We start from the raw sequence: 11632 nt of genomic DNA on the forward strand, positions 1-11632 counted from the left end.
AGCAAAAACCACTTTCAAATCACAAAAAAATAGTGGCTACTTAGTATTTTTAATTAAACATATAAAATATACTTTTGTGTATTTCACTATTGATATTTGGGTGTTTAGAACTAGATATTTTTTCTAAAAAAATCAAACTGAAGTTGATGTTTCTAATTTTTGCAAACATGAGAAAAAGACAGTTTTCTAGGCATACTTTTAGTTTTAATCTCATTTCCTCAATTTGGGAAAGTGTTTTCTTACTCAAGCAGGGCAGTAAGCACCAGGAGGCAACTTTAATTTGCATCTTTTGGCTTTCATATGCATGTGTCTTAATATTAACATCTCTTAAGTAGAGTTAATTTTGCAGGAAATCTGTTTACACAGCATTATCACATACAAAAGCAAGAGTGTAATAAGAATGCATTGGTTGCACATGCACAGTGCATAACTGAATATTTGAACATATCTCAAAGCAGTGGGGTAATTTGATCCTGATAATCCTAACTTTTTTTTTTTTCCTGAGAGAGAAGGGCATGATTACATAGGAGTTATTTCATCTGTAATTTTCACATGACAAAATTTACTTTTAAGTTTAAAATGATTTTGTTTCAGCCCCTCATATCTGAGATTGATGAGAGTTGGAAAAGCAGACAGAATTGCAAACGTCTAATCTTGGCATGACATTTGCTTTCCATTTTCTTTAGTGTGCACTGGTGGAATATTGCTGAATGTTAAAACTCTGGCAGAGTCACTAGTGAGCAGAGTTGTTTTCTTTTATGCAGAAGGAAGTGAATTTGAAGTCCACTGAAGTTTATCTATTTTTTAAATTATCACTGATTCATTTTTATTTCATTTTAATTTTTTTTGTCATTAAGTTCTCTCTTTAGCTGTACAAAGCCTGAAGAATAGTGAATTGTCATCCCACTTAACAGGTACATGTACAAGTATACTATTTCTACTAGGTAAAGGCTATGAATTTCTACCTTTGCTCATTAAATATATCACATTTTTGTCAACAGTTTAAGAATTGTCCCATACATACATCATTCAGTGTCACCACATTCCCTTCTCTTCTTTTATTTTCATAAATATTTTTTATAAGGACTTAATAATACTTGCTGTTATGAATTTTTTTTTAAAACCTTGATTCTGCTTCTCTTTTTGACTTGTCCAAATGGTCTGATCCTAAAACCAAAAACTTATTTTACTTTACATCTTCTTTGATCCCTCAGTTATAGTTGACATTATTGGCCATGCCTTTTATTTTCCTAGGAATTACTCTGACTCACTCCATTGAACTATCTCTCATAAGCTTTCAGTGAATGAATCACATCATAGAAATCTAATTTATTTCCACATATATTTATTGAGAGCTTAATACATGCCAGGCATTCTTTTACATGGTTAGGAAATATCAGTAAACATAGCAAAAATCTGAATTTTTTTAAGTTATATTCTGGCAAGGACAGACATATAATGCATAACAAATAAAATGAAATAATAAATATATGTAAAAGTTCACATGCTACAAAAAGTAGTAAAAAAGAGGGGGCTGACATTATAGAGGGTATGGTGTGGTTTAGTATAAACAATAAATCTCAATATTGTTACAGTATCTAGTTTAATGCTTCTCATATGTCTTGTAAAATACATGAATGCAGAAGCAATATAACTTTCCTGTATAAAGTTTCTTTGTAAAAAAAAAATTTGCTCTCATTACCCATTTTTAATTCAGCCCATATCACACAAATAACATGGATGTGTTACCATAGCTAGTTAGTTAATTATTAATAAGAAATAGAGTAAAGGGAATTGGACATTGAACTTAATAAATTGGGAAGCATAACCTTGTTTGCTTAGCCAGGAAGCTACAGCTTCACACACTTCATAGAATTACAGCATTTCTCCACCAAGTGGATTAATATTCCCTCCCTTCCCTATTTTGGTATCAGATTGTTGAAGGGTGCTGGGTGAGGTGTTGGACCACAGAAGCCTGTCCACCTATGGACTGGACCTTTCAGAAGCCTGCAGAAGCTTGGGGAGTTGATTCATTATTTTGAAAAATAACCTGGTCCTCCCTAAACCCAAGATGATATAATCCCAGATTAACAACGAAGCTCTCTCTCTCACTAGTGACCTGCACTCAGCCATTCAGTCATGCATTCTCTCTTTTGGCTGGGAACACACACAACCATGTGGGTCTAGCAGCCATGTAGGCCCACAGCAGACCATGTGGTTCCAAAGGACTAAGCTTTAATATGAAACAAAAACTCTGGACACTGACCTTCATTTGGGCCTTGTTGAAGAAAAGGTTAGACCTTTTCCATGGCAGGGCACACAGAGATGGGGCACTGAAAACCCAGGATAGCAGCTTCTATTTCCATCTGAATCAACCTCATCACATCACAGTCTCTCCTATGTGAGTCTGTGAAATGTTTTCCCATTATCCTGTGGAAGAACATAATTTCCACCAGCAACAGATGTAGATATAGATGTACATGTAGATGTAAGTGTATATCTCTCTCTCTCTCTCTCTCTTTCTCTCTCTCTCTCTCTCTCTCTCTCTCTATATATATATATATATATATATATGCATAGACATAAATGGAGGTACAGATGTGGGAGCTTCTTAACACATTGTCATTTGTTCTATCAGTATACAGTGATATATAGTTGTATAGACTCCACACCTTTAAGGAGATGAGGCATCTTTTTCATTCTCTTGAGTGATTGAAGTAATGATTGGACTAAATAAAGTAACAAGTAAAATAATAGAGTAGAGATTCATATAGTAAAGTTCTTAAATAATGAAGTACATTTATAAGCCACAAAAATGGGAGAGGAGAGGGAGGAGACCAACAGTTAAGATCCCAAAGTAATTGTTTAATTATTCCAGGACTATAGGACTACTCACCAGTACATATACAAGTCCCAGTAGATGGAAATCCATTTACAGTGTCCACAAATAGTAGACATTCAACAAATAATGATTTATAAAGATCTACCATCAATTAAGGAAAGTTATTATCTGGAGCTATGTGAGCCTGCTGACTTTCTTTGGAAACTGCCAACAAAGAACCTCAAAATGAAAAGGGAGATGGTGTGTTTAAACGTAAAGGTACGTGCCCACTAATTCAAGTGATAATTTGTGATTTTTGTCTTGTAATTTTAATTTTTATATTAACATCTGCTCATGGAGATGAGAAGTTGATGGGGGATTTAGGGGCTGAATTATATTCCCAATTGAATTAATGGTTGTTACATTGTCTTCTGTTATTTTTTTAAATATTGGCTTTAAAAATTTATTGTTAATATCTATGTCACAGATTTAGCCAAGAGGGAATTTTCCTGTGGCTTCCTGGATAAGGTAAATGCAAATAATATTTTAACTTGTCCTATTTTAACAGATGGCTCAGCAGAGGATTTTACTTTAGAGATTTCTGATTGATTCTAGGGTAGGCTGAGATAATAACCATGGAAACTGGAAATGTCCCTATTCACATGGATTAGATAAGGGGTATACAGCCACATCAAGCTTTGAAGACTTTGGGAATCAGCAGTTATAACTGACCACTTTCAAAAGGCTTTTAGGAAGATTAAAATTATAGCTATAATGTAAATAAAAGTTAATTACTGAGGGCCACCAGGATAGTCAAGAAAGTCATCCCAAGCATTCACCACAATAGATTATGTCAAAAGAACTTTAGAGCATCATATATGGTATTTTTTAAGAAATTGGCTGCTTGATGAAAGTTGATGTTTGGAAATTATTTTACTCAGTTCATATTTTAACTTGAAACATTGGTAAAGAAAATCTTGAGCAAGTATTTCCTGAATTTCAAATCATTCCAAGATTCTGTTTAAAATCTCTAGTTACTCATCTTCTTCATACAACTGTTTATAAAAATTATCCAGTTAGGAATATGGCAAAGGTTCACTGTGTATTGCTAAGCCAAACTAGAACATCATCTAAAAAGTCTGCCTAAAGTAACCTCAAGCCAAAGATATTTCTTCTTAACTTTTTTTGCTGTTATGATAGCCTAAAATCTATAATGTTAGATGTTACTTTGAAGAATATTGATAATTTCCAAGTATTATTTTTTTGTCTGGTAGAAATTCTAGTAATTTCTATTTGTAGGCAAGGTAATCTCAAAAATAGTTTATAAACAATTTTGCAACTATATTTTACAATTATACAAAGTAACTTTAATATTCTCTATTGACTATATAAGTCAGTCACTTAAATTCCCTATATATTTTTATTTACTTATTTACTTTTAGAAATTTGGTCTAGTTGAAGAGTCAGGGAAAGCTTCCGTAAAGAAGCAACATTTGTTTTTCTTAATCCTCACCTGAGGATATGTTTTAGAGAGAGGGAAAGGGAGGGAGAGAGAGAGAGAAACATTGATGTGAGAGAAACATTGATTGGTTGCCTTCTGTATGATGAGCCCCAACCAGGAATCAAACCCATGACCTTTCGGTGTACGGAATGACACTCCAACCAAATGAGCCACTTGTTCAGGACACTCAAGTTCTCTTTTAAACTGGCTTTGTGATTCTGCTTAGAGACTTAAATTTTTGGTATGTGCTCATTATGTTTTTGTATGTAATTTACATTCATAATTTTTTGAAATGCCTACCCTGACCCACTTGCCTATGAACTTGAGAGCAGGAACCTGTTTTAGCTCTATATCCCTGGCAATTATATTGAGCCGTCTTGGCACTTGATAGGCTCCCAAAAAACACTTATTTAAACAATGTGTCAATAATTGCAAATGTACACACAAGCAATATGGCAATAATGATATATCTGTATATCTATAAGTATATAGATATAGAGATCTAGGTATATCTGTATATATACACACATGTATGTGTATATATATAATTTAATTTTGAAATATTTTATGTTAATTTCTATCAGCATCTTGTGCATGAGGAATGAGAGAAAAAAAAACCAAAGCCATTGTATTTGGTCACCTCTGTAAAAGGTTTTGTCTTTGTTGTTTTATTTTGTTTTCTGAAAAAGCTTTAATGTCAAGGGGAAAATTTCTCATCACCTGACATAAGGTCTCTTTTTTTAACTTTATATGACAAAATTTAAAAGTCCCTACACCGTACCTTTAGAATTTTAACACAAAACAATTGAAAGTTCCAAAACGAAGTTTGTAGCCTGCTAAGATAAAGTGATTTTCATAAACTTACACTTTCTGTTGTTTCAACTGGATGCATTTAAACAGTACGTCGTGGGTGTAATGTGGCGTAGTCCTGACTCGTGGTGTCCTCAGAGCCTTTAGGGAAGGAGGAAGCAAGGACATGGAAAGAAATCTTTCAGTGTGGGAAATGGGTAGGCACTCACTATATGTGACTGAAGGTTAGTGACTAGGATACAGTAATTTAGACAGAAAATCATCAATGTCTTAAAAATAAAGTAAGGGTCTTATGTTTTTAATAAGTCTATAAAATCTCCAGAACTGCCACTCCAAACAAATGAGACTTCTTTATTGCTGTTGGCCATTCGTATACCTTCTGTTTCAGCTCTTGTGACTTTATTTTTGGCAGTACAATGACAGTATTAGAATATTGATAATTAACAATTGGTAGATACCTAAAATGTACCATGTACTATACTATGCATTAAAAAAAAAAAAAAAGATATTCAAAGCAACTGGGGGAATTAAAGAAATTCAGGTTCAGATAGTTGAACAATTTGCCCAATATCACACAACTAAAATGGCATTTATCCTGATACCTTTATTTGAATCTTAACACAAGAAGTTTTTTTTTTTATGTCTCCTACTTTGGACTATACCTTTCAAATTGTCCAATCTCTTAAAAATTTATTGTGACCCCCAACTTAGTCTCACTGTTGTGCTTTAATAGGCTACTGCTTTTTTCTGATAAGAAAGTATGTTTTAATTTTGAGCATATATTCAGCTTCTTATAACTTCTTAAAAATAAATTAGTACAATAAAACATTGCATTGAAATAGAGATGATCCTAACTCTGTTTTAGAAAAGAAGTTAGTAGAGAATGTGAATGTTTGCATTATCAGGGAACAGAGGATTAAACATTAAACTATGCATATTTAAAACAGATTTTGATAACTACACCAAATTGAATATTTAAATAATTATTGAGAATACAGAAAAAATATAATTTATATAAAGAAACATATCCATTTCTTATCTGCAATTTTTGATTAGGCTTATAAAACTGGAGGTCTGTGAGTCAAAAATGATATTTTATTTCTAGTACAAGAATTCCCCAAAGAGATAATTTTCTAATTAGCATTATTAAAAATTCCAGGCTTAATGTTATGGGCAGTTTGGGCAATATGTTCACTTATGTTTTTATTTTAAGGATTTCTTTCCTACCAGGTATTTTCTGTTCATTTGCCTAAGCTTAGTTATTTCAGTATAATTCTTTACTGGTGAATTGTACCAAACACAAAAGAATTAATACAAATACGTCTCAAACTTTTTCAAAAATGTTAAAAAGGTCAGAACTATCTTGACACCAAAGTCAGAAAGAAAAGAAGATTACAGGCAATTATTCCTGATAAACAAAGACTAAAAATATCTTGACAAAATATTAGCAAGCAAATTCAACAGTATATTAAAGGAATAATAAACCATGATAAAATCATCCCGGCAATGCAAGGGTGATTCCATATATATGCATATCAATACATATATCACATTAATAAGATAAACAGAAGTATTTCACAAATTTCAACATCCTTTCATGATAAAAACTTTCAAAAAATCATGTTTAGAAAAAATGTAATTCAATATCTTAAAAGCCATATATGTCAAGCCTACAGCTAACATCTTACTCATGGATGAAAAACTAAAAGCTTTTTCTCTAAAATCAGGAACATGGCAATAGTGCCCTCTTTTATCACTTCTATTTAATATAGTACTAGAAGTCATAGGTAAAGCAGGTGGGCAAGAAAAAGAAATAAAATGCATTTAAATATTAGAGGAAGGAGTAAAATTGTATCAATTTGCAAATGACATGGTCCTATAGACTGAAAACCCTAAGGACTGTACCAAAAAACTGTTAGAACTAATAAATTGAGCCAAGTTGCAGAGTATAAAATCAACATACAAAACTCAGTAGCATTTCTGTACACTAATAATGAATTAACTAAATAAAAAATGAAGAAAACATCCCCATTTATAACAGCATCAAAAATAATAAAATGCTCAGAAATAAATTTAGCAAGAGGTAAACTGTACACTGATAAAAATAAAACACTGGTGAAAGAAATTAAAGAAGACACAAATAAATGAATAGATATTCTGTGCTTGTGATTAAAAGAAGCAATATCATTAATATGTCCAATATACCCAAAGAAATCTACAGATTCAATACAATCACTATCAAAAGTACAATGGCATTTTTACAGAATTAAAAAAAAAATTGCATAGAACCACAAAAGACCTCACATAGCCAAAACAATCTTGAGAAAAGAGAACAAACTGGGGATGGCATGCTGTCTGATTTCAAACTATATTATAAAGCTATTGTACTCAAAATACTATGGTATTGGCGTATATATATGTATATAGAAGAAAATAGAGAACACAGATTAAACCCATGCATATATGATCAATTAATTTACAACAAAGGATCCAAGAATATACAATGGGGAAAGGAATCTCTCCAATAAATGATGCTGGAAAAATTGAATATCTAAACATAAAATGATGAGATTAGACTCATCTCACAGTATACATACAACTCAACTAAAAATAAATAAAATCTTTGAATGTAAGACCTGAAACCATAAAAATCATAGAAAAAAATTTAGGATTTTTGACATTGGTCTTATCTATGATCTTTTTGGATCTGACCCATAAGGCAAAGGCAACAAAAGCAGAAATAAATAAGCTGAGAGCTATTTCAAAGTAAAATGTTCTGCATAGCAAAACATAAAAATCAACAAAAACAAAAAATAATCTACAGAATAATTTTGTAGATTATATATCTAATAAGAAATTAATATTCAAAATATATTAGGAGCTTGATAGTAAAACACAAGTAACTCAGTTAAAGAATACATAGAGCACATCAATAGTTATTTTTCTAAAGAAAGCACATAAATGCTCAACAATTACATGAATGGTTGTCAACATCGCTAATCATCAGGTAAATGCTAATCAAAACCACAATGAAATACCACCTCACACCTGTTAGAACATCTATCAGAAAAAAGACAAAGATCAATGGTGGTGTTGATATAGAAAAAAGAATATGCTTGTACACTATTAGTAGGGATGTAAATTGATCCAAACATTATGGTAAACAGTATGGAAGATATTTTAAAAATTAAAAATAGAACTACCATATGATCCAGCCATTTCACTTCTGTTATATATCCAAAGGAAATGGAATCAGAATTTCAAAGAGCTATACGTGCTCCCACATTCATTGCAGCATTATTTATAATAATCAAAATGTGAAAACAACCTAAATGTCTGTATGTGAGTGAGCAGATAAAGAAAATATGCTGTATATATACAATGAAACAGTATTCAGTCATAAAAAAGAAGGAATTCGTTCTACTTGTGACAAAACATATAAACCTGGTGGGCATTATGCTAAGTGAAATAAGCCAGACAATGATAAATATTGCATTTGGAAAGTGAAAAAAATAAGAAATAAAAGAAGGTGAATTCATAGAAATGGAGAGTAGAGTGCTGGTTGCCAAAGGCAGAGCTAGGAGAAATGAGGAGATGTTGGTCAAAAGGTACAAACTTTCAGTTATAACATCAATAAGTCCTGAAGATCTAATATATAACAGGTGACTATAGTTAATAATACAATGTATATGCATATTAAAAAATCATGTGGTACACTTTAAGTACATGTGTACAATTTCATCAACTATACATCAATAAAGCCAAAAATTGTAAAATGTTGGTGAGGAAAATCAGAGTGGTTAATTTACTTTAAAACAAGACTTACTTTAGGGCTCTAATAATCAAAAGTTTACTATTGTGTAGATATGTATTTTATAAGTATTAGAGGTCATATATAGATCAGTTAGTACATGACAGATTTCACCATTAATGAGGACAGAACATATTAATTCAACAAATGGCGCTGGTATAATCAGAATTTTATGTAACCGAGAAGAAATTTTAGACATAATAAAGAATGCAAAAGAAACAGATTTAAAAGAAAGGAGTATGGTGGGTGGGGTGGGGGAGAGGAGGAGAGAGGAAGGTGCTCACCACCAATTCCCAATGGGTACAGTCAGCTGTCCCCTTTGCAGTCATGAGCTCAGCAGCCTCGAACTCCAGGGGATAAATCAAAAGAATCTCCCATATGAACTGGGTTGTTGCTGGACCAGCCTACAGGAGGAGGCTAAGCTCTCTGTCTCATCCCCAGACCTCAGAAGGAGGCGAAGCTCTCTACCCCATCTCCAGGCAATAGTCTCAAATGCTCTCACACTTTGAAAGGCTCTGTCCGAGGTGCTCTTCCTTCCCCCTGCAGAAATGTACCCAGTGGGAAAATCCAGGACTTGGTATGGATAATTTAAACAGTTTCACACTGGGGGTGGTGCAAACCTTTAGGAGTGGGGTGGGCACTTCTTCCCCTTCCAAGGGTAGTGGACTGAGGCTGATTTTTCCTCCCTGCGAAGTATCTAAGCATTTCTACCCTTGCCCATCTAACTCCTAACAATAGCCTCTCCAAGAGACACAGTCTGAAACTATTGGCTCAGTGCGGCCCCTGGCTCTGTGCCAAATGAAGCTGAGTGGGGCCCAACGTCTCCACCTTGCTCAGCACCCTTGTTTCCCCACTCAGCTGCTCTCAGCCGGGGGGATTCAAAGTCCCAGCTGCAAATCCTGCATGATGCGCCCAAAATTCCCAGTTCCATGTGGCTCCGCTGTGCCTCCAAACTCAGCATCAGGAGGGGCCCAACGGTGGGGGCAGGGCACCGCCTGTGTGCTAGAGAAGGGGGAGACCAGTCCTCTTTCCCAAGCCGCTTAGTTAAGTCACTGTCAGGTTTCCACCCAAAGTCTCCCCAGAAAATAAAAAGCCCCTCAAAGATGCTGCTAGTGGCTGCATGGCCTTTCCAGCAGCCTGCTTCTGTACTGTGAACCCTAAAAATATGGAACACTTCGTGAAATTGCACAGAGGCCATGCTAATCTTCTCTATATGATTCCCATTTTAGTATATGTGCTGTCAAAGTGAGCACTCGGCCAGTTATTTATTTATTTATTTATTTATTTATTTATTTATTTATCATTTATTTATTTATGGTCTCGTTAAATAACAACACCAGTCATTTACATTATCTGAAATACAACCTTACTATTCTTTTTTTTTTCCCTCCTTTTACCACAGTCCCAAGTCAATTAATCAGAAAGCCTTGATCACTTTATTTCAAACTGTACCTAAAATATAATTACGTCAGGGTTCCACTGTGAAACTTCTGTCTAAGCTTCCATCATTATTTAATTGGATTATTATAATGATCACTTGAGTTAGGCCCCCTCCCCACCTCTACAATAGTTCCCTTTAACAGAGCCGGTTAAATATTTATTAAAAACACATTAAAACTTGTCACTCCTCTGTTAATATTCTGCAATATTTTCTACCCTATTTTCAATAAAATTTTAATTCTGACAGTTGTCTACTTTTCTTACCATATTCTTCTTCGATTAATATAATGTAGACCTGTGGGAGACTGGTATGTATGGTACAGGATGCTGTGACCTCTGGGTGAGCCAGGGCCAAAGCATGGGCCCAGAAGCCTTGACCAGCTGGTGAACGTGCCTCACATACCATACTGCTGGTCCCATGCTCCTGAGGGTTTTAGAAGTAAATAGGAATGCAATGTACTCTTTGAAGATAATGAAGCCTGCTCTGCTCTGTGTAGATCCAAATCCTTATCAGTAGAATGTAGAAACAGAATGTTTAAGTAAAAAGAGACACCTGGACTTCTATGATATGCCTTGGCACCACAAAGTCTGGCTCACTGTCTCCCTATGTTTGATTTATATTTCTTTTTTGTCATTCTTCTTTGATATTGGGTAAAGGATTGCTTGCTTACCCCATGCATTTCTTCATGTAGCCAACTCAATAAAAACTCTGACTGAAAGAATAGTGATCAGTGATCTCCTCCGAGAGACACTCACCCTTCTCTCTCCCCAGATAATTCATCTCTGGGTCACTTCTTTCATCCACGCCATGGGATCTGCAGGATTGGAAACTCTCACATAAACCTAAAAGATCTAATCTATCCTAACACTGAGGATTACAAGCTAATCTGAAAATAAAATCTTGAAACATATTTCAAAATAGATTAAAAAATCCCCTAGTTTTTAGTCATACACTTTTCAGAGTTTTAAAATTCATAATAATTAATTGCATTTAATGTCCTTGTTTTTCTTTTTTTTTTTCTAGTCCCACTTCTGGCTCAGGAAAAAAAAAAAAAAGAAAGCCTAGGTAAATTCTTCAACTAAAACACCAACATACTTATTTCTTAATGTGGAAATACTATAGACATACAGAAAGGTAGAAAGATAAAAGAAAGAGAGGAAAGAAAGGAAGAAAGGAAGAAAGAAAGAAAGAAAGAAAGAAAGAAAGAAAGAAAGAAAGAAAGAAAGAAGGAAGGAAGGAAGGAAGGAA

The 11632-nt window shown here is 33.8% G+C and overlaps 1 pseudogene; it reads right to left on the reverse strand.

Annotated features, from left to right (window-relative positions):
- Window positions 1–10102: 10102 nt before the first annotated feature.
- On the reverse strand, window positions 10103–10196 carry LOC150020063 (U6 spliceosomal RNA; annotated as a pseudogene).
- Window positions 10197–11632: the final 1436 nt, after the last annotated feature.

The sequence above is a fragment of the Furipterus horrens genome, unplaced genomic scaffold, assembly GCF_987537825.1.
Source record: "Furipterus horrens unplaced genomic scaffold, mFurHor1.1.pri manual_scaffold_2, whole genome shotgun sequence".
In the NCBI taxonomy this organism is placed as follows: domain Eukaryota; kingdom Metazoa; phylum Chordata; class Mammalia; order Chiroptera; family Furipteridae; genus Furipterus; species Furipterus horrens.